Source organism: Schistocerca piceifrons, chromosome 4, assembly GCF_021461385.2.
Source record: "Schistocerca piceifrons isolate TAMUIC-IGC-003096 chromosome 4, iqSchPice1.1, whole genome shotgun sequence".
Lineage (NCBI taxonomy): Eukaryota > Metazoa > Arthropoda > Insecta > Orthoptera > Acrididae > Schistocerca > Schistocerca piceifrons.
The window spans coordinates 90,845,302-90,868,635 of NC_060141.1; the positions used below are offsets into that span (position 1 = coordinate 90,845,302).

The 23,334-nt window shown below is 38.9% G+C and overlaps 1 pseudogene; it reads left to right on the forward strand.

Moving 5' to 3' along the window:
- Positions 1–1,940: 1,940 nt before the first annotated feature.
- LOC124797056 lies at positions 1,941–2,058 on the forward strand (annotated as a pseudogene).
- Positions 2,059–23,334: the final 21,276 nt, after the last annotated feature.

The following is a 23,334-nucleotide window of genomic DNA, read 5'->3' on the forward strand; positions in this document are numbered from 1 at the left end:
ATACAGAATGTAGATGGTGTTGCTGTTACCTGCTTTGTGCGGCTGCACCTAAACAATAATGAAATAATAATCTTTTCGTATCCAAACATGTAGTACTCTTAATGCCAGTTTGCTGTTCGTTGTGTGCTACCTTCATGATGTTGCAATTTTAATGACCAGTGGTAAATATTGATGGCCTGGTCGGTATCGTGGGAAACCTCTGTGATGATCTAGGCAATTTCAGAAAGTCTGCAGAAGACCGACATATAGTGCAGGGACTGGCAGTTGACTTTAAACGAACTGCCATAAACAGGTGGAAAACATTATTACTATTTGGTTATACCTTCGATGTAAATCACTGGAAACTGTTACAGCCGTAATAAAATGAGTTGTGGGATAATTATTGGCAGTAAGCTAAGGAAGTGTGACTCATCCACTAAGGAAGTTGATTCTGTTCGACAGATTCTTGAGTACTGCTCACGAGTCTGCGATCCTTGCCAGGTGACATTAATAAAGGAGTTAGAGATGATCCAAAGAAGAGTGGCACGCTTTGTAAGTGCTACACTACTTCGGAAGTGCTCGTTGATCTCCTGAGGTAGACAGACGCTGCAATAGAGGAATTTTGTATCGCGGAGAGCTTTTGTGCAGTGCAGTGCAGTGCAGTGCAGTGCAGTGAAAGCTCCTTTCGGTGACTAACCACAGAATTGCGTAAAGCATTACTGAGTGAAAAGCAACGTATGCTAATCTACAGACTTTTTTTTCTCGAAGAGACTTGCAATCATACAAAGGAAAAAAAAAATCAACTGAACAGACTTGTTTAAGAGACTACAGAGACTTTTAGTTTTGTAATGTAGTTTGTCCTCATCATGAATATCTAAATTTGTAAGGGTCTCCCTTTTATCACGTACTACCTTCATTTTTTTATTAGTACTATTTGAATTTGCTCAACTCCGGCCCACGTGAAACAACTGTTTTATGACATCATAGTCATTTCCTTTTCTTGGCTTCCCATACTTCTTGATTCCTGCTATCTGCTGTTTTCTTCCTTTTAACTCCTCACTCATCTCTCCTTTTGTATTCCCCTCCTCAAACCGTTTTCTATATCTTTGTCTTTGTTATTCCCAACTCCTTTAGGTTTTGGTTGACCTCTATAAACCGTGAAATTTATTTATCCATTCTTTTTAAGCGGCCATAAAAATTAATCTTCCGCTTTCTCATTGTATCTACTAAATTCTCAGTTTCTTCATACACCTCCTTCCTGCATCTCAATTCCCAAATCCTATTTCCATACCTCGGGCCCATTTTTTTTCGAAATATTCTCCTTTCTTTCATCTACAAAGTATTTAATTGTTTGACTGTTTAAGGCGAGTCATTCTAAGGCATAAAGACACTCAGCTTCAATCACTGCCTTGTAGTACCTCAATTTTGTACTAAAAAACTTAGATTCTTTGTTAACATTTTTCTGGCAATCTTTATGTAAGCAGTTTTGTCCAGAGCATTTAGCTGTATTATTTCTTCCACGTATTTAAATTCTGAAACTTTCTTTGTTTTTCCATTCTTTGATTCCATATGTTTTGGTGCACCTTTACCGTTCTTTTCAAACGAAATTTATAATCCTGATTTTTCTGCTACATCTTGGAGAACGTTGATCTGTTTCGTCCCATCGCGTTGGTTCACTGCTAAGATTGCTAAATCATTGGCAAAAGCTGAGCAGTCACTCTCAATGTTCTCTGTCTTTCAAAGTTTCGCTTTACTTATCCCTCTTGTTCTTTCTTAATTCTCGTACTAGTTTCTCCAAAACACAGTTCAATAATAATGGAAACAGGCCATCCCTCTGCCCCACGTCTGTTTTAATTTCGGAAGGTTTTGATACTTCGTCTGAAAATTTAAATTTGAAAATTGTGCTATACAAAGTTTGCTTAATAGTTGCGATTATTTTATTGTCAGTCCAAATTTCTTCTAGCAACGGCCTTGCCGCAGTGGATTCACCGGTTCCCGTCAGATCATCGAAGTTAAGCGCTGTAGGGCGTGGCCGGCACTTGGATGGGTGACCATCCAGGCCGCCATGCGCTGTTGCCATTTTTCGGGGTGCACTCAGCCTCGTGATGCCAATTGAGGAGCTACTCGACCGAATGGTAGCGGCTCCGGTCAAAGAAAACCATCATAACGACAAGGAGAGCGGTGTGCCGACCACAAGCCCCTCTTATCTGTATCCTCAGCAGAGGATGACACGGCGGTCGGATGGTCCCGATGGGCCACTTGTGGCCTGAAGGCGAAGTGCAAAATTCTTCTAGGACACTGAATAGTGTATCTCAATAGACAGAATCACAGGCTTTTTTTAAAATCAGTAATGGGTAGATAAACACTGGCAGCTTAGGTTTAACACCCGTTTGACAAATGATCTTCCTCTCGTAAATCCTCCTTCGTGTTCTCCTCATTGTTTCTCCATTCTGCTTTCTATTCTGCTTTGCAAAGAGGTTACATGCAGATCCCAGTCAATATTTATATTAAAAGCTTCACAGCTATGTCTGTTGTTGTTGTTGTTGTGGTCTTCAGTCCTGAGACTGGTTTGATGCAGCTCTCCATGCTACTCTATCCTGTGCAAGCTTCTTCATCTCCCAGTACCTACTGCAACCCACATCCTTCTGAATCTGCTTAGTGTATTCATCTCTTGGTCTCCCCCTACGATTTTTACCCTCCACACTGCCCTCCAATACTAAATTGGTGATCCCTTGATGCCTCAGAACATGTCCTACCAACCGATCCCTTCTACTGGTCAAGTTGTGCCGCAAGCTTCTCTTCTCCCCAATCCTATTCAATACTTCCTCATTAGTTATGTGATCTACCCATCTAATCTTCAGCATTCTTCTGTAGCACCACATTTCGAAAGCTTCTATTCTCTTCTTGTCCAAACTATTTACCCCTCCATGTTTCACTTCCATACATGGCTACACTCCATACAAATACTTTCAGAAATGACTTCCTGACACTTAAATCTATACTCGAAGTTAACAAATTTTCTTCTTCAGAAACGCTTTCCTTGCCATTGCCAGTCTACATTTTATATCCTCTCTATTTCGACCATCATCAGTTATTTTGCTCCCCAAATAGCAAAACTCCTTTACTATTTTAAGTGTCTTATTTCCTAATCTAATATTCTCAACATCACCCGACTTAATTCGACTACATTCCATTATACTCGTTTTGCTTTTGTTGATGTTCATCTTATATCCTCCCTTCAAGACACTGTCCATTCCGTTCAACTGCTCTTCCAAGTCCTTTGCTGTCTCTGACAGAATTACAATGTCATCGGCGAGCCTCAAAGTTTTTATTTCTTCTCCATGGATTTTAATACCTACTCCGAATTTTTCTTTTGTTTCCTTTACTGCTTGCTCAATATACAGATTGAATAACACCGGGGAGAGGCTACAACCCTGTCTTACTCCCTTCCCAACCACTGCTTCCCTTTCATGTCCCTCGACTCTTATAACTGCCATCTGGTTTCTGTACAAATTGTAAATAGCCTTTCGCTCCCTGTATTTTACCCCTGCCACCTTTAGAATTTGAAAGAGAGTATTCCAATCAACATTGTCAAAAGCTTTCTCTACGTCTACAAATGCTAGAAACGTAGGTTTCCCTTTCCTTAATCTTTCTTCTAAGATAAGTCGTAAGGTCAGTATTGCCTCACGTGTTCCAGTATTTCTACGGAATCCAAACTGATCTTCCCCGACGTCCGCTTCTACTAGTTTTTCCATTCGTCTGTACAGAATTCGTGTTAGTATTTTGCAGCTGTGGCTTATTAAACTGATTGTTCGGTAATTTTCACATCTGTCAACACCTGCTTTCTTTGGGATTGGTATTATTATATTCTTCTTGAAGTCTGAGGGTACTTCGCCTGTTTCATACATCTTGCTCACCAGATGGTAGAGTTTTGTCAGGATTGGCTCTCCCAAGACTGTCAGTAGTTCTAATGGAATGTTGTCTACTCCCGGGGCCTTGTTTCGACTCAGGTCTTTCAGTGCTCTGTCAAACTCTTCACGCAGTATCTTATCTCCCATTTCATCTTCATCTACATCCTCTTCCATTTCCATAATATTGTCCTCAAGTACATCGCCCTTGTATAGTCGCTCTATATACTCCTTCCACCTTTCTGCCTTCCCTTCTTTGCTTAGAACTGGGTTGCCATCTGAGCTCTTGATATTCATACAAGTGGTTCTCTTCTCTCCAAAGGTCTCTTTAATTTTCCTGTAGGCAGTATCTATCTTACCCCTAGTGAGATAAGCCTCTAAATCCTTACATTTGTCCTCTAGCCGTGCCTGCTTAGCCATTTTGCACTTCCTGTCGATCTCGTTTTTGAGACGTCTGTATTCCTTTTTGCCTGCTTCATTTACTGCATTTTTATATTTTCTCCTTTCATCAATTAAATTCAATATTTCTTCTGTTGCTCAAGGATTTCTACTAGCCCTCGTCTTTTTACCTACTTGATCCTCTGCTGCCTTCACTATTTCATCCCTCAAAGCTACCCATTCTTCTTCTATTGTGTTTCTTTCCCCCGTTCCTGTCAATTGTTCCCTTACGCTCTCCCTGAAACTCTGTACAACCTCTGGTTCTTTCAGTTTATCCAGGTCCCATCTCCTTAAATTCCCACCTTTTTGCAGTTTCTTCAGTTTTAATCTAGAGGTCATATCCAATACATTGTGGTCAGAGTCCACATCTGCCCCTGGAAATGTCTTACAATTTAAAACCTGGTTCCTAAATCTCTGTCTTACCATTATATAATCTATCTGATACCTTTTAGTATCTCCAGGGTTCTTCCATGTATACAACCTTCTATCATGATTCTTAAACCAAGTGTTAGCTATGATTAAGTTGTGCTCTGTGCAAAATTCTACGAGGCGGCTTCCTCTTTCATTTCTTAGCCCCAATCCATATTCACCTACTATGTTTCCTTCTCTCCCTTTTCCTACACTCGAATTCCAGTCACCCATGACTATTAAATTTTCGTCTCCCTTCACTATCTGAATAATTTCTTTTATTTCATCATACATTTCTTCAATTTCTTCGTCATCTGCAGAGCTAGTTGGCATATAAACTTGTACTACTGTAGTAGGTGTGGGCTTTGTATCTATCTTGGCCACAATAATGCGTTCACTATGCTGTTTGTAGTAGCTTACCCGCATTCCTATTTTCCTATTCATTATTAAACCTACTCCTGCATTACCCCTATTTGACTTTGTGTTTATAACCCTGTAGTCATCTGACCAGAAGTCTTGTTCCTCCTGCCACCGAACTTCACTAATTCCCACTATATCTAACTTTAACCTATCCATTTCCCTTTTTAAATTTTCTAACCTACCTGCTCGATTAAGGGATCTGACATTCCACGCTCCGATCCGTAGAACGCCAGTTTTCTTTCTCCTGATAACGACATCCTCTTGAGTAGTCCCCGCCCGGAGATCCGAGAGCTGATCAGTATTATTCAGAATTCTCTTAAACTAGTAACATTATTTGGGACTGGTAATACATTTTTTTGTTAGCAATGTATTGCTTAGGGTAATTATAGGGGAAAGCAAGAAGAAAAAATTTGTTTCTGGTTTGTTGGTATAAATGAAAATGTGTAACGTCATCTGTCATAAGTCAGCTGTGGCAAGATTATGAAACAAGTAGAGTATATGTAATCACCTTCATAGATTTAATGAACAACTGCTTATAGCACATTAATCTCATAAATAATTTCTCCTGCAAAAAATGTATAAAAATGGATTATTAAGCTGAAAAGAGAAATGCATTTTATGCTGAAAAGTAGTGAACTTCGAATTAACAGGTAGTGAAATGTGTATAAAAAATGTGTTCCATAGCTGTCCTTTCCAAAACCTTCAGTCATTATACTATGCAATATAACACCTGCTGTCAAAACGAACTGCAACAAATACTTAAATAACTACATAGCATAAACATAACTTCAACATTATCCTCATCTGCAAAGAAAACTTCATTATCCATATCATCATATCTCCATTATCACCATCACCTGTAAAGAAAAACTTCATTATTCATAGTAGCATATTCTTCATCATTACTCTTCATCAGTATTCATTATCATCTGCACTGATAAAACTTTTTGTAAATTACAGAATGACCAAATGGTCACACAAAACAAGACAATTCCAGATCCACCATTAATTACCACAGAGAATAGAAATACTAATTTTGGCTCGGATCAAATTATGGCACTATTGCTGCAACGAGTTAACCAAATTATTGAAAAACAAGACAACCAGAGTGAAGATAACAAACAATTGAAAGAAAAACTTGACAATAATGACGAAAATCTCAAACAACTTAGTGAACAGGGCAGACAGTTATATGAAAAATTAGATAACAATTCCAGACAGCTTAGTGAACAAATTAGAGACGTTGCCGCGCAATGTCATGACACTAAGGAACAGTTGCGCGAGGAAATTGAGGCTTGTTCAAAAAAAAGTAGCGAAGAAATTAGGTCTGTTGCTCAAGAATTAAGGGAAATGCAAACAGCCGCAACAGAAACACTTAGAGCGGAAATTAGTGCAGTCGCTAAACAATGCTCTGAAAAAGCTACACAATTACGCGACAAGTTTAAAGCAATGACAGCAGAACTTTCGCGCACAATGGATGAAAAGATGGACGCGAAATTCGAACAGCAGAACACTCAAATTGACGAGCGATTTAGTCACCACATACAAAACAGTGATACGCGTTTCCGAAAATTTATTCAGGATCAAAATAAAGTAAAACGTCAAGTCATGGAAACAATCACTGCTCAGAGACAAGAAGACAAACGTAAAATGTTCGCGAAAGCGAAAACATATGTAGACAACAATATTGCTACAGTGTCCGACGAAATTAATTCCATCAAACAGTCGAACACAGAATTACGTGACGAAATTTCCGATCTTAAATCGAAAACAGACACATACACAACCGATTTTCAAATAGTGACCGACAGACGAACAATTAGAACTAGCACATGATTCAGATGTCGTCAAAGCTGACGTTAAAAAACTGAACGAAACTACACGTAAATTGCAAAAACAGATTAATGCCTCAGACACTAAAACCGATGATCAGGTAAAAATACTGACTGAAAAATGTGATGAATTGACCAGTCGTATTAACGTTATTGAAAGTAATAATGACAACAAATCAGACGATACTTCACCGGTTTCATTCAGTCAAACACCGGAATTCCAAAATTTGCAACAGATAGTCAATGAGATCGATTCAGCTAATAATTCATTACGGAGAAATTTGTCAAATTTACAGCAAGAAGTAACTGACATAAAAAATATTTCAGTTAATAACTCAACACAGCAGACGCCACTTTGCGAACATTTGTCAGACTCGCGCAGCGCGTATAATTTGGGCAATCTACAAAGAGTACGGGACTTAGATTCAGAACGGACACAGACAAATAGATTCTCTTACAATACAGAACCTGTTCCGTCATACAGAGATGATAATTTCGATTACAAACATTTTCTATCAGTGAGGAAATTTAAAGTGTTTAGGAATGACAGAACACAGATTCACCCATTGGATTGGATACAGCAATTTAGCTTTGCTTTTCCACCGACTTGGCCTGTTACGCATAAACTTGAATTTATTTGCAGCTTTTTGGAAGGCGAACCGGCAACTCGTATGAGACCGATCGCGAGGCAATGCTACTCAGTAGAGGAATTTCAGAATGCTTTTCTGTCTGCGTATTGGTCGAAAACGACACAGCGCGGAATTAAAGATCAGTTAATTAGTTTGCCGAATTACGAGAACTCAAATTTTCCCAGTGTGACGCAATTTTTTGAGCACATGGTGCAACAAAACCAATACCTGAGTGAACCGTACAGTGAATCTGCACTTATACAATTATGCATTTCCAAATTACCACGGTCATTACGAGTGTCACTTCTAACGGGCCAGCAAAAAGAAAACATTTCAGCATTTAGAGATCTTTTACAGCTCTTGGAAGTACAACAATCTGATTATTCTTTTGTAAACAAAAATTTTTCATATAATAACCAAGGCCAACAAACTTACAGTAATTACGATCAGTCACGTAATTTCAATAGTAGAGGTGCAAAAAAATCACTTCATTACTCATTATACAACTATTCCTTATTTCTAGCATATTTCATCACTAAAACTAAGATGTGTAGTTCTGTCTGACAGCCTGTATCAATCGCCTTGTATTCTGAAAGAAAAAATTAGTTAAGACTGCTATTCTACGATGAGTATAGTATATTCTTGTTAATGCTTGTTAATCCTGATCCATTTACTCTTCCTCATAAAGTTATTGCATCTTCTTTCGATCCTTCCGTAGGTGAAATTCCCATTTCTGCTTAATTTATTTCCTTTACACGTTATTTCTTTCTGAAAATGATGAACAAAGATTAATGTCTTGCATTTAAATCATATACCCACTAAATAATGACTGGTTAATGGTGACACAGTTAAGCATACAGCATAACATGACAGAGAACGTAATATATCAAAGACATTGACAGTGTTCAGATGCAAAAATGTACACAGAATATCACAATGCAGCAGCAAAAAATGTAAAACAGTCACGATCTTGAGATGTCATAAGGCAAAAAATGTCAAGGTCAACTGGTGTGTGTTATATCTTAACTATTTCACAGTGCATACAAACAAAACATGAAAACAATTGTACATACATAAAAAATGGAAAAATGTGCACGGTCTGATGTGTAACGACAAGAAAAGCGACCTGCTAACCTTACCTTTCCGGGCACTTGCCAAGAAAAAATACTATAATCATCAATAATTGTTCACATAAATATCTGGTTCAAATGGTTCAAATGGCTCTGAGCACTATGGGACTTAACTACTGAGGTCATCAGTCCCCTAGAACTTAGAACTACTTAAACCTAACTAACCTAAGGACATCACACACATCCATGCCCGAGGCAGGATTCGAACCTGCGACCGTAGCGGTCACGCGGTTCCAAACCGACGCGCTTAGAACCGCACGGCCACACCGGCCGGCTCATAAATATCTGGAAAATGTATTACAGTGTGATAAATCCTAAAGTATGTTCATTCAATAAATGGTTTAACATTGGAGATATGGTGATTGCCTTTCGATTCTTTGGTTCTCAAAGTTTCGACGTGTACAACATTGGGGTGAGGAATACTGCGAATCCGATATGGACCTGCGTATAAAAGTTCAAATTTACTGCACTTACCTTTTAATTTGCTGGATAAATAGTGTGTACGTACTAATATCTTCTGTCCAATGTGAAAGTCTCGGCGTGTACAAACCTGTTTTTGTTGTCTTCTCCGGCGCTCTGCGGCACGTTTGATGTTGTTCAGCGCAATGTCAATTATTTCGTGGTGTCTTAGTCGACGACAGGTAGGGAAGTTTACTAACTCTTTAATTTTGTTTGGTGGTTCAACGTTTTTCAGTATAACAGACGGAGATAGCATAGTGGATTCGTTTGGAATGGAATTATTTACGTCTTGGAATGAGAATATGTGTGTGTCCCAATCAAAATGTCTTTTGTGGCAGTATATTCTACACAGTTTACCAATTTCTTTCATTAATCTTTCACAGGGGTTCGAAGAAGCATGGTACTTGGATATATAGATCTGAGAAATTTTTCTAGCTCGTAACATACGTGTCAATGTAGCAGAACGAAATTGTGATCCATTGTCAGAAATTACTTTCATCACATGCCCTACATGAAATAGAAAATGTTTTACAAATGCTTTCGAAACAGTTTTAGCTGTAGCTTTGCGTAACGGAGTGAAAGTAACAAATTTTGAAGTGAGCTCAACAGCGACAAACATGTAGCAAAAACCTCTGTTAGTTCTCGGAATTGGACCAAAAATGTCTACATCGGCCATATGTTTTAATTTAACAGGTACAATGGGATATAAAGGAGGAATATGTGAAGTGGAGTCTGACTTAGCTTTCTGGCAAATTTTATATGAGGCTAAAACTCGTCGTATACGTTTTTCCATGTTGCTAAAATAACAGTTCTGTCTCAGTATAAGAAAACATTTTCTTGCTCCGTAATGTGCGTAACTTAAATGAGTGTACCAGATTAATTTGTTAACCAGTTCGTTAGGAATGCATAATAACCAATTGCTGCTGTCAGGATGAGAGCGGCGAAACAAAATGTCATTGCGTACAGTGTAATGGTTTCTAATCGTAACATTATTCTTATCTTGCCAGAGGTGTTTAATTTCTTTCCACACGTTGTCTTTATTTTGCTCTTTTGCTATGTCCTGTAATGACGACGAAATAAAATTTTCAAATGCAACTTGCTGAATGTACATGACACTGAAATTTGCTTTGCAGAAGTTAGTTGCTACGTCTTACTGATTGTTGCTGAGGGAACGCGATAGTGCGTCTGCTATAACATTTTGTGTGCCGGGAATGTGGACAATCGTAAAATTAAATTCTTGTAAATAAAGTTTCCATCTGCTTCACCTGTCGTGAGTGAATTTAGCCGAAAGTAAGAATTGTATCGCTCTGTGGTCTGTGTAAACGGTCGTGTGTCTGCCATAAAGAAAGTGCCGAAATCTCGTAAAAGCCCATACAACACATAATGTTTCCAATTCTGTAACGGAGTAATTTCGTTCAGCAGGTGACAAAATGCGGCTTGCAAATGCGATGTTTTTGATTACTGTAGAGCCATCTTCTTCAATTTCCTGAAAAATGTGTACGCCTAAAGCGGTGTTGGAACTGTCGGTGGCAATGGAAAAATTTCTGGTAAGATCTGGGTCCGATAAAAGTGGAGCATTCAACAAGGCTTCTTTGAAGTTCACAAATTCGGAATGTGCTTGCTTATCCCAAGACCAAATAGTGTTTTTACCTGTTATTTGACATAATCTAGGCGTAGTGTAATCTCCCCACAGAAATTTTAAATGACAGAAATAATAAATGAATGGTAGCCAAGCGTAACCTCCCTGCATGAAATGTACTGACTATGACAATTAAATGTTTGACTCGCAATCTGACACAACGTGCAAGCTCCCACAAAAATAATGAGAGACAATTTAATGCTAATGAAACTTCAGTCACAATGTAAATTCAATTAGACCGAAATATCAGTCTTTGGCCCTGTGCAAAAAAAATCAGAATTAATTTCTTACCTCATTGAAACTGCTTGTCAAATTTCTGCTCTCATTGTTGGCCACGGCTTGGAGGAAATGCATCGCAAGTAATATTTTTTTTTTTTTTTTGAAATTTAACTGAAACTTTTCGTTAATGGAAATGGAAGGAAATCGTTCGTTCAATTAAATAGTTCTTTTGTTAAAAAAATTGCTTTGAAATCAAAATTATTATTGGGGCACTTGATGAAAATTAATTACAATAAATAAACTTTACATTATCTGATGTGCGCAATGCAGCTTGGTTACCTTAATTAACAATATACCTCATTCAGCATCTTGACCAGAGACCCATGTCGACGCCTGCGACTGCGTCCCGCTCGCGACCGTACTCGACTACTACTGCTAACAGACTGCCATTCGCAACTGAACTCGACTACTGCTACCGACAGAGTGCAACAGACAACTGCACTGCCGACAGACTACCCACAGACTACTGCTCGTAACACTCGCGCGGTCAAGCGCAGACTAGTCACGATAAATAGCTCTCTGGTCAAAGATTCTGTAATGCCTCGCACACGCTGCATACGTGTTTCATAACCCTCCACCGGGGGGGCAAAAATTTGGTGGCGATGGTGAGTCATTTGGACTCGCCATGAGCACCAAATTTTTTTTAACTAATTAATTATTACAATTACAGCAAAAGTACAAAACATGAATTAAACTTGATTCTCATGCACTGAGTACAAAACATTTCAGACAAAGACAAGATATGAGTATAAAACATATTCGCAGATCAGAAAAATGTATATACAAATTATTTGATGGATAATAACGTGCACACGCACTGAAAAATTCTTTAGCATTTTCAGAACAGATAAATAGAATGGCAAAAAATCATGTTGACAAGTGACATCAGTGCACATGCACTGCAGTTCAGAACATATTAGCAAATGACGAAATGTATATACAATGAGTAACATATGACAGAAGTGCAAACGCACTGAAGTGTTGAACATATCAGGAAATCATAAAAGGTATACAGAATGAGTACAAATCATATTGAAAAATGAGAAAAGTGCACAGGCACTGCAGTTCAGTAGATAACATATTAACACATAACATAAGTGCACATGCACTGAAAAACTTTTGAACATTTTCATAACAAATAAACGCAAAGGTAAAAAATCATTTTGACAACTGACATGACTGTACATGAAGTGAAGTTGAGAATATATCAGCAAATCACAAAATGTATTAATAAACGGCAAAAAAAATACACACGCACTGTATATGACTTTTTCATTTTACAAGAATTAGGGAAGGAATAGGAAGGATTGCATCATGGTTGTAGCACTTAGGTTGCACGAAGCTGCACTAAAAGTCCATATCTTTCCACAGAAGTACAACACCAAGTGAGACAATTTGCAGTTCTTTTCCCAGAAATATTTATCAGCGTATCCAAGACACTGAAATGTCGTAGTAATATTTCCTGTTATCATTTTGGCAGTACATCAGGTACACCAAACAGTGGGACTATAATAACGTCTTCATCGCTCACGGTGGTGGACAGCATGTCGTGTCAACACCACGCTCTTACAAGGCACACCAACGTAGAATTAGTGCAAAAACCAAATATAGTGCTTCATGATCATGAGGACGGACAGGACAAATGGATATTGCAGTAATTCAGGGTAGTTAGCTCATAAGGTGAAGGACATTAAGTCACATAATAGGCTTCATTGACAATTAACTCACGACAGATTAAGCAGGTGGAAACTTTATTTACAGGAATTTAATTTTACAATAGTTCACATTCCTGGCACACAAAATGTTATAGCAGACGCACTATCGCGTTCCCTCAGCAACAATCAGTAAGACGTAGCAACTAACTTCTGCAAAGCAAATTTCAGTGTCATGTACATTCAGCAAGTTGCATTTGAAAATTTTATTTCGTCGTCATTACAGGACATAGCAAAAGAGCAAAATAAAGACAACGTGTGGAAAGAAATTAAACACCTCTGGCAAGATAAGAATAATGTTACGATTAGAAACCATTACACTGTACGCAATGACATTTTGTTTCGCCGCTCTCATCCTGACAGCAACAATTGGTTATTATGCATTCCTAACGAACTGATTAACAAATTATCTGGTACACTCATTTAAGTTACGCACATTACGGAGCAAGAAAATGTTTTCTTATACTGAGACAGAACTGTTATTTTAGCAACATGGAAAAACGTACACGACGAGTTTTAGCCTCATGTAAAATTTGCCAGAAAGCTAAGTCAGACACCACTTCACATATTCCTCCTTTATATCCCATTGTACCTGTTAAATTAAAACATATGGCCGCTGTAGACATTTTTGGTCCAATTCCGAGAACTAACAGAGGTTTTTGCTACATATTTGTCGCTGTTGAGCTCACTTCAAAATTTGTTACTTTCACTCCGTTACGCAAAGCTACAGCTAAAACTGTTTCGAAAGCATTTGTAAAACATTTTCTATTTCATGTAGGGCATGTGATGAAAGTAATTTCTGACAATGGATCACAATTTCGTTCTGCTACATGGACACGTATGTTACGAGCTAGAAAAATTTCTCAGATCTATATATCCAAGTACCACGCTTCTTCGAACCCCTGTGAAAGATTAATGAAAGAAATTGGTAAACTGTGTAGAATATACTGCCACAAAAGACATATTGATTGGGACACACACATATTCTCATTCCAAGATGTAATTAATTCGATTCCAAATGAGTCCACTTTGCTATCTCCGTCTGATATACTGAAAAACGTTGAACCACCAAACAAAATTAAAGACTTAGTAAACTTCCCTACCTGTCGTCGACTAAGACACCACGAAATAATTGACATTGCGCTGAACAACATCAAACGTGCCGCAGAGCGCCGGAGAAGACAACAAAAACAGGTTTGTACACGCCGAGACTTTCACATTGGACAGAAGATATTAGTACGTACACACTATTTATCCAGCAAATTAAAAGGTAAGTGCAGTAAATTTGAACTTCTATACGCAGGTCCATATCGGATTCGCAGCATCCCTCACCCCAATGTTGTACATGTCGAAACTTTGAGAACCAGAAAATCGAAAGGCAATCACCATATCTCAAACATTAAACCGTTTATTGAATGAAACCACTTTATGATGTAATATGCTATGATGCCATTTACTAATCTTTATGACCACTTATGCAATTATATTCACATGACTAATTATTGATGATTATCGTATTTTTCTTGGCAAGTGCCCGGCAAGGTAAGGTTAGCAGGTCGCTTTTCTTGTCGTTACATATCTGACCGTGCATATTTTCCAGATGAATTTACACATTTTATGAGCACTTATGCAATTATAATTACATGACTAATTACTGATGATTATCGTATTTTTCTTGGCAAGTGCCCGGCAAGGTAAGGTTAGCAGGTCGCTCTTTTTGTCGTTATATATCAGACTGTGCACATTTTTTTCCAGAGACACTTACGTATTTTATGACTAATTATGCAATGTTATCTAATGACATGTTAATTTCATTACATTTTTTCTCCATTAAAGGCTTTAATTATCGCCTCTATTAACTACACTACATACAAGCTGAACACAACGAACATCACATTTTTTCTTTCTTATATATATATATATATATATATATATATATATATATATATATATATATATATATATATATACGATTATTTCATGTTTTGCTCGTATGCATTATGAAATGGTGAAGACATAGCAAACACCAGTCGACTTTGACATTTTTTGCCTTATGACATCTCAAGATCGTGACTGTTTTAAATTTTTTGCTGCTGCATTCTGATTGTACATTTTTTGCCTTTGAACACTGTCTATGCTTTTGACATATTACGTTTTCTGTCATGTTATGCTGTATGCTTAATTGTGCCACCATTAACCAGTCATTATTTAGTGGGTATATGATTTAAATGCAAGACATTAATCTTTGTTCATCATTTTCAGAAAAAATAACGTGTAAAGGAAATAAATTACACAGAAATGGGAACTTCACCTACGGAATGATCGAAAGAAGATGCAATAACTTTATGATGAAGAGTAAATGGATCAGGATTAACAAGCATTAACAAGAATATACTATACACATCGTAGAATAGCAGTCTTAACTAATTTTTTCTTTCAGAATACAAGGTGATTGATGCAGGCTGTCAGACAGAACTACACATCTTAGTTTTAAGTGATGAAATATGCTATAGATAAGGAATAGTTATGTAATGAGTAATGAAGTGATTTTTTTTGCAGATGATAATGAATACTGATGAAGAGTAATGATGAAGAATATGCTACTATGAATAATGAAGTTTTTCTTTACAGATGATGATAATAATGAAGTTATGATGATGTGGATAATGAAGTTTTCTTTGCAGATGAGGATAATGTTGAAGTTATATTTAGGCTATGTAGTTATTTAAGTATTTGTTGCAGTTCGTTTTGACAGCAGGTGTTATATTGCACAGTCAAATGACTGAAGGTTTTGGAAAGGACAGCTATGGAACACATTTTTTATACACATTTCACTACCTGCTAATTCAAAGTTCACTTCTTTTCAGCATAAAATGCATTTCTCTTTTCAGCTTAATAATCCATTTTTATATATTTTTTGCAGGAGAAATTATTTATGAGATTAATGTGCTATAAGCAGTTGTTCATTAAATCTATGAAGGTGATTACATATACTCTACTTGTTTCATAATCTTGCCACAGCTGACTTATGACAGCTGACGTTACGCATTTTCATTTATACCAACAAACCAGAAACAAATTTTTTTTCTTCTTGTTTTCCCCTATAATTACCCAAAGCAATGCATTGCTAACTATCTAGCACACAAACAAACAAAAATGTATTACCAGTCCCAAATAATGTTACTAGTTTAAGAGAGTTCTGAGTAATGCTGATCAGCTCTGAATAGTATGTCACTTCAGTAATGACTTCTTAATGATACAAAAAATATATATAAAATAATGCTTTGTAACTGGCTAATAACTGCCACTGTTTATTGTAATGAGACTACTTACAATGCCCATGATTATTAATGCTATGACTGTAATTAACTGATTTTTAATAATGACTTCTTAATGATCTGAATAATACTGAATGATGAACAATGTTTTATACTATTCAATACTTGCTGGCCACTGAGTGCCAATAATTAATATCACTAAATGAATTATGACTTTTCATATTTTGCTAACTGGCCACTGAGTGCCAATAATTGTCACTAAATGAATTATGTTATTAATTATGCCATTAATTAGCTCCTGTTTTCAATGATGATTTTTCATGTTCTATAACTGGCCACTGAGTGCCAATAATTAATGTCACTAAATGAATTATGTTATTAATTATGCCATTAATTAGCTCCTGTTTTCAATATGCCTTTTCATGTTTTGGTACCTGGCCAATGAGTGCCAATAATTTGTATAACTCAGTGTATTATGTTAATGCTAGGCCAATAATTGACTTTTTTTTCTTTCAATGAAGACTTCTGATGAACATTATTCTGTCATACTAAATATGTTTTGTAACTGGCCAAAGACTGCCGCTGTTTATTGTAATACGATTACCCATGATGCCAATAATTTAATTTTATGGACATTATTCTGTAATACTAAATACATGGTACAGAAATGTTCAATAACTGGGCTATGAATGCCGCAGACTACTAATGGAATTACTAATCAAGACTAGTCTGTGACTTAATGTCATTCACCTTCTGACCTAACTACCTGGAATTACTGTAATATCCGTTCGTCTTGTCCATCCTCATGATCATGGAGCACTATATTTGGTTTTTGCACTAATTCTACGTTGGTGTGCCATGTAAGAGCGTGGTGTTGACACGACATGCTGTCCACCACCGTGAGCGATGAAGACGTTATTATGGTCCCACTGTTTGGTGTACCTGATGTACCGCCAAAACGATAACATGGAAGATTACTACGACATTTCAGTGTCTTGGATACGCTGATAAATACTTCTGGGAAAAGAACTGGAAATTGTCTCACTTGCTGTTGTACTTCTATGGAAAGATATGGACTTTTAGTGCAGCTTAGTGCAACCTAAGTGCTACAACCATGATGCAATCCTTCCTATTCCTTCCCTAATTCTTGTAAAATGAAAAAGTCATATACAGTGCGTGTGTATTTTTTGCCGTTTATTAATACATTTTGTGATTTGCTGATTTATTCTCAACTTCACTTCATGTACAGTCATGTCAGTTGTCAAAATGATTTTTTACCTTTGCATTTATTTGTTATGAAAATGTTCAAAAGTTTTTCAGTGCATGTGCACTTATGTTATGTGTTAATATGTTTTCTACTGAACTGCAGTGCCTGTGCACTTTTCTCATTTTTCAATATGATTTGTACTCATTCTGTATACCTTTTATGATTTCCTGATATGTTCAACACTTCAGTGCGTTTGCACTTCTGTCATATGTTACTCATTGTATATACACTCCTGGAAATGGAAAAAAGAACACATTGACACCGGAGTGTCAGACCCACCATACTTGCTCCGGACACTGCGAGAGGGCTGTACAAGCAATGATCACACGCACGGCACAGCGGACACACCAGGAACCGCGGTGCTGGCCGTCGAATGGCGCTAGCTGCGCAGCATTTGTGCACCGCCGCCGTCAGTGTCAGCCAGTTTGCCGTGGCATATGGAGCTCCATCGCAGTCTTTAACACTGGTAGCATGCCGCGACAGCGTGGACGTGAACCGTATGTGCAGTTGACGGACTTTGAGCGAGGGTGTATAGTGGGCATGCGAGAGGCCGGGTGGACGTACCGCCGAATTGCTCAACACGTGGGGCGTGAGGTCCCCACAGTACATCGATGTTGTCGCCAGTGGTCGGCGGAAGGTGCACGTGCCCGTCGACCTGGGACCGGACCGCAGCGACGCACGGATGCACGCCAAGACCGTAGGATCCTACGCAGTTCGTAGGGGACCGCACCGCCACTTCCCAGCAAATTAGGGACACTGTTGCTCCTGGGGTATCGGCGAGGACCATTCGCAACCGTCTCCATGAAGCTGGGCTACGGTCCCGCACACCGTTAGGCCGTCTTCCGCTCACGCCCCAACATCGTGCAGCCCGCCTCCAGTGGTGTCGCGACAGGCGTGAATGGAGGGACGAATGGAGACGTGTCGTCTTCAGCGATGAGAGTCGCTTCTGCCTTGGTGCCAATGATGGTCGTATGCGTGTTTGGCACCGTGCAGGTGAGCGCCACAATCAGGACTGCATACGACCGAGGCACACAGGGCCAACACCCGGCATCATGGTGTGGGGAGCGATCTCCTACACTGGCCGTACACCACTGGTGGTCGTCGAGGGGACACTGAATAGTGCACGGTACATCCAAACCGTCATCGAACCCATCGTTCTACCATTCCTAGACCGGCAAGGGAACTTGCTGTTCCAACAGGACAATGCACGTCCGCATGTATCCCGTGCCACCCAACGTGCTCTAGAAGGTGTAAGTCAACTACCCTGGCCAGCAAGATCTCCGGATCTGTCCCCCATTGAGCATGTTTGGGACTGGATGAAGCGTCGTCTCACGCGGTCTGCACGTCCAGCACGGACGCTGGTCCAGCTGAGGCGCCAGGTGGAAATGGCATGGCAAGCCGTTCCACAGGACTACATCCAGCATCTCTACGATCGTCTCCATGGGAGAATAGCAGCCTGCATTGCTGCGAAAGGTGGATATACACTGTACTAGTGCCGACATTGTGCATGCTCTGTTGCCTGTGTCTATGTGCCTGTGGTTCTGTCAGTGTGATCATGTGATGTATCTGACCCCAGGAATGTGTCAATAAAGTTTCCCCTTCCTGGGACAATGAATTCACAGTGTTCTTATTTCAATTTCCAGGAGTGTACATTTCGTCATTTGCTAATATGTTCTGAACTGCAGTGCATGTGCACTCATGTCACTTGTCAACATGATTTTTTGCCATTCTATTTATCTGTTCTGAAAATGCTAAAGAATTTTTCAGTGCGTGTGCACGTTATTATCCATCAAATAATTTGTATATACATTTTTCTGATCTGCGAATATGTTTTATACTCATATCTTGTCTTTGTCTGAAATGTTTTGTACTCAGTGCATGAGCATCAAGTTTAATTCATGTTTTGTACTTTTGCTGTAATTGTAATAATTAATTAGTTAAAAATAAATTGGTGCTCATGGCGAGTCCAAATGACTCACCATCGCCACCAAATTTTTGCCCCCCCCAGTGGAGGGTTATGAAACACGTATGCAGCGTGTGCGAGGCATTACAGAATCTTTGACCAGAGAGCTATTTATCGTGACTAGTCTGCGCTTGACCGCGCGAGTGTTACGAGCAGCAGTCTGTGGGTAGTCTGTCGGCAGTGCAGTTGTCTGTTGCACTCTGTCGGTAGCAGTAGTCGAGTTCAGTTGCGAATGGCAGTCTGTTAGCAGTAGTAGTCGAGTACGGTCGCGAGCGGGACGCAGTCGCAGGCGTCGACATGGGTCTCTGGTCAAGATGCTGAATGAGGTATATTGTTAATTAAGGTAACCAAACTGCATTGCGCACATCAGATAATGTAAAGTTTATTTATTGTAATTAAATTTCAACAAGTGCCCCAATAATAATTTTGATTTCAAAGCAATTTATAACAAAAAAACCATTTAATTGAACCAGCGATTTCCTTCCATTTCTTTTAAAGAAAAGTTTCAGTTAAATTTCAAAATATAAAAAAAAAAAAATAATACTTGCAATGCGTTTCCTCCAAGCCGTGGCCAACAATAAGAGCAGAACTTTGACATGCAGTTTGAATGAGGTAAGATATTAATTATGATTTTTTGCACAGGGCCAAAGACCGACATTTCGGTCCAATTGAGTTTTCATTATCGCTGAAATTTCATTGTCATTGACTTATCTTTCATTATTTTTGTGGGAGCTTACACCTGAGTCAGATTGCGATTTTTCATATTTCATTGTCTTTGTTAGTAGATTTCATTGGGGAGGTTACGCTTGGCTCCCATTTATTATTTTTTGTCTTTCCAAATTCTCCGGAAAGGTTACAACACACACACACACACACACACACACACACACACACACGCACACAAAATAAATTGTCTCAGGAAACTGAACTATTATTAGCTGCAATAGGCAACCTAATTAGGTAGGTAATTATTCTTGTGTATAAAAGCCACACAGTTGACATTAAAAATAAGTAGCTTTATTACAATTAAAATGCATTGTCAGTTACTAAAAAATGTTGACAGTTCTGGGTGTGTAATACTTGTAATATCGCACTTTAGCGCACTTGAGACAGATATGAGCATCGCTTCCAACGTTTTTTTTTTTTGTCTCCGGCCATCCTGATTTAGGTTTTCCGTGATTTCCCTAAATCGCTTCAGGCAAACGCCGGGATGGTTCCTTTGAAAGGGCACGGCCGATTTCCTTCCCAATCCTTCCCTAACCCGAGCTTGCGCTCCGTCTCTAATGACCTCGTTGTCGACGGGACGTTAAACACTAATCTCCTCCTCCCTCCTCCAACGTTTTGATGGGCCAAGTTCCTCAGTGTCACCAGAAATACCTTGAGTTACGAATTCAGGGTCTGTACATAGAGTTGATCCCAGATTGGCCTCTTCTTTAAACAGCGAGTCAGCCTCAGCAAGATCGTTGATTTCGTCAGCGGTTTCCTCAACATCCTCCATAACATCTTCTTCACTGTCTTCATATAAAAATTTTTGCGCGTTTTCACCGTTGACGCCAATACATTTCTTGCAAATTAAAGAACATTTCAAACCCGCTTTTCTGCAGGAGCACGCTCCGCCACAGTTCAGCTTGCATGAGCATGAAACAATGTGAAGAAGTGCTTCAGGTGCTGGATCTTGGCTCATTATAACGGGTATTGGACCATGGTCACTGTGATTCCAGCCCCATTTCTCAGGAAGTTTCCAGTTTCCCATCCTACTTTGGACTTGTTGGTAAGTCCGCAACGAATGATGATGTGCAGCATCTAGTGTAGGTGGCAACCGTGCAAGATTCAGTTTGCTTTTTGTGGCAGACTTGGCGAATAGCTGGTACCGCAAATGGTCTAGTGTGTGGGAACTGCTTACACCTCCACTATACAATGCCGTAGTAACCTGTTTTGTTGCTGTTATTATTTCGTCACGGGTAGCATGTGGTTTATTGAACGTGCAAAGCGCTGAGGTTAGGTGTTCATTTTTCGCAACAATATTGCAGCACTTATTTTTCCTTGACCAAAAAAAGCGGATGTTGTATCACATCCGCTAAAGGCGTGAGTGAACAGAATGTATTCACTGTCAAACTTGTAAGATGCAGTGGAAAACCACTTGTCTTCTGTATTTCCTCTTCCTGGCTTTAAGAAAAATAAGTTTTCAATGCCTTGCCCCAAACCGGTCATGAGCACAAGCAGGTCAACATCTTCTCCTACAATGACAACACTTCCAAAATCTTTGGTTCTTGAAATGACAGATGTTACAGTCATAACGTCAGCATCTTCTTGTGGCTGGTGCACTTCAACGCTACACCCCTGAAATTTCTTTTTAAGAAGTGTGATCAAACGCATCTTGTTTCGTTCGTTGTACAAGAACTTGTCCTGAGGGACTTGGTTCACCATCTCTGATTCAACCACGTCAACCGAAAAATGTTTTTTGGAACTACGAATCCTCTCAGCACTCTTTGTGCTACATTTGTCTCCCTCACATGGATACCCATCAAATACAATAGCAAATTGAGATCCAAATTGACGCTGCAGGTAAGAAACATAGCTTTGGGCTATTGACTTGAAGCAAACATTTCGAGTCCAAGTCACTTTGTGGATAAGGTACCCTCCATCAAAATTTCGTTTGGCGTATGGCAGTCTTAACTGCTTGGTTAAAAAGTCATCAGAATTCCCTTTTGCACATAAGAAGCATTTCTCTTTGAACTTGAACTGACCTTTTCCCTGCGACCGACGTATCACGCCTGTTGGTTCTTGAGGATGTACAAGGCTAGCTGCTACCATTCTCTCATTAATGTACTTCTTGTAGCATGCTTCATGCACCGTCACTTCACTGAGCGTTTTCAAAAAACGGGTGTGAGCAGACTCCCTGCGTTTAGCACTACAATCGATAAGTGTGCTCAGTCCTTTCATTTTCACATTGCCTCCACCACTCACCACAGTTTTTTCGCAAATGAAACACAAATTCATGTAAGACATACTCATTTTCAGCACCACAACATATACTGAATGGAAGCGACTCCAAACTGTTATTGTTGTGTGCTAATAGCTGTCAGCGCGCTGTGAACAGTCACTAGAGATAATTGCCTTCCGCCCGCCAAAGAATAAATACGCTTTTGTCCGCTAAAGAACAATTCCTACATACTTTTTCTTATAACTGATCATTAACGTCAATCAACTGTAGAAAATGTACGGCACCTGCATGCAATCGTATTACATATTGTAACACAAATAAACTTCACGCAATCCGACGTGAATGTGTTCGCAGTTACTGAATATGATGGTGTTTGTCCTCGCTCTGCCGCAGAGTGAGATGGTAAATTCCAATGAATAACATGATGAGTAATATGTTTATACCACACAAATAGAAACTGAAATAACAGTGTTCAAAAATTAGGTAATTTGCCACTTTGCTCGAAATTTGAAAAATCGGTATTTTTTGATGCGCTGTGGTGCCTTAGATAGTGGGAGTAGAAAAAAATGGTAAAAATCAAATTTGTAGAGAATTTTGTGCTCTTTAAAAAATAAAATAGACGTCAAAGCGATAGGAGCAAATGAAACTGAGATATTTTGAAAAAACTGAAAAAAATCCGAAATTTTCGAAGTTTTTTGACTGCAGAAAGTTTTCCCAAGAGAAATTTTGTTGGCAAAACTTGGTTTTCTAACCTTTCCAACAATATGAACGAGTTAAAAAAATAAAATCTTCTACCCCACCTTTTGCAAGGTACAGGCTTTTTTTCTGACAGTTTCACTGGACTATAAGAACAATATTTTTTCACAAGCAAGTACTGTTCAGTGGGCCACGACAAAATGAACTATTTTGCAAAAATCATACTTCGTGAAAACCATACTGCTAATTGTCATGAAGTACAAGCCTGTGTGATTTAAAAATATTGTTTGTGATTGAAAGCTGTGCCTTGGTTTTCCTCGGACCGCGCCTGAATGGTGTGGAGGGCGGGCAGG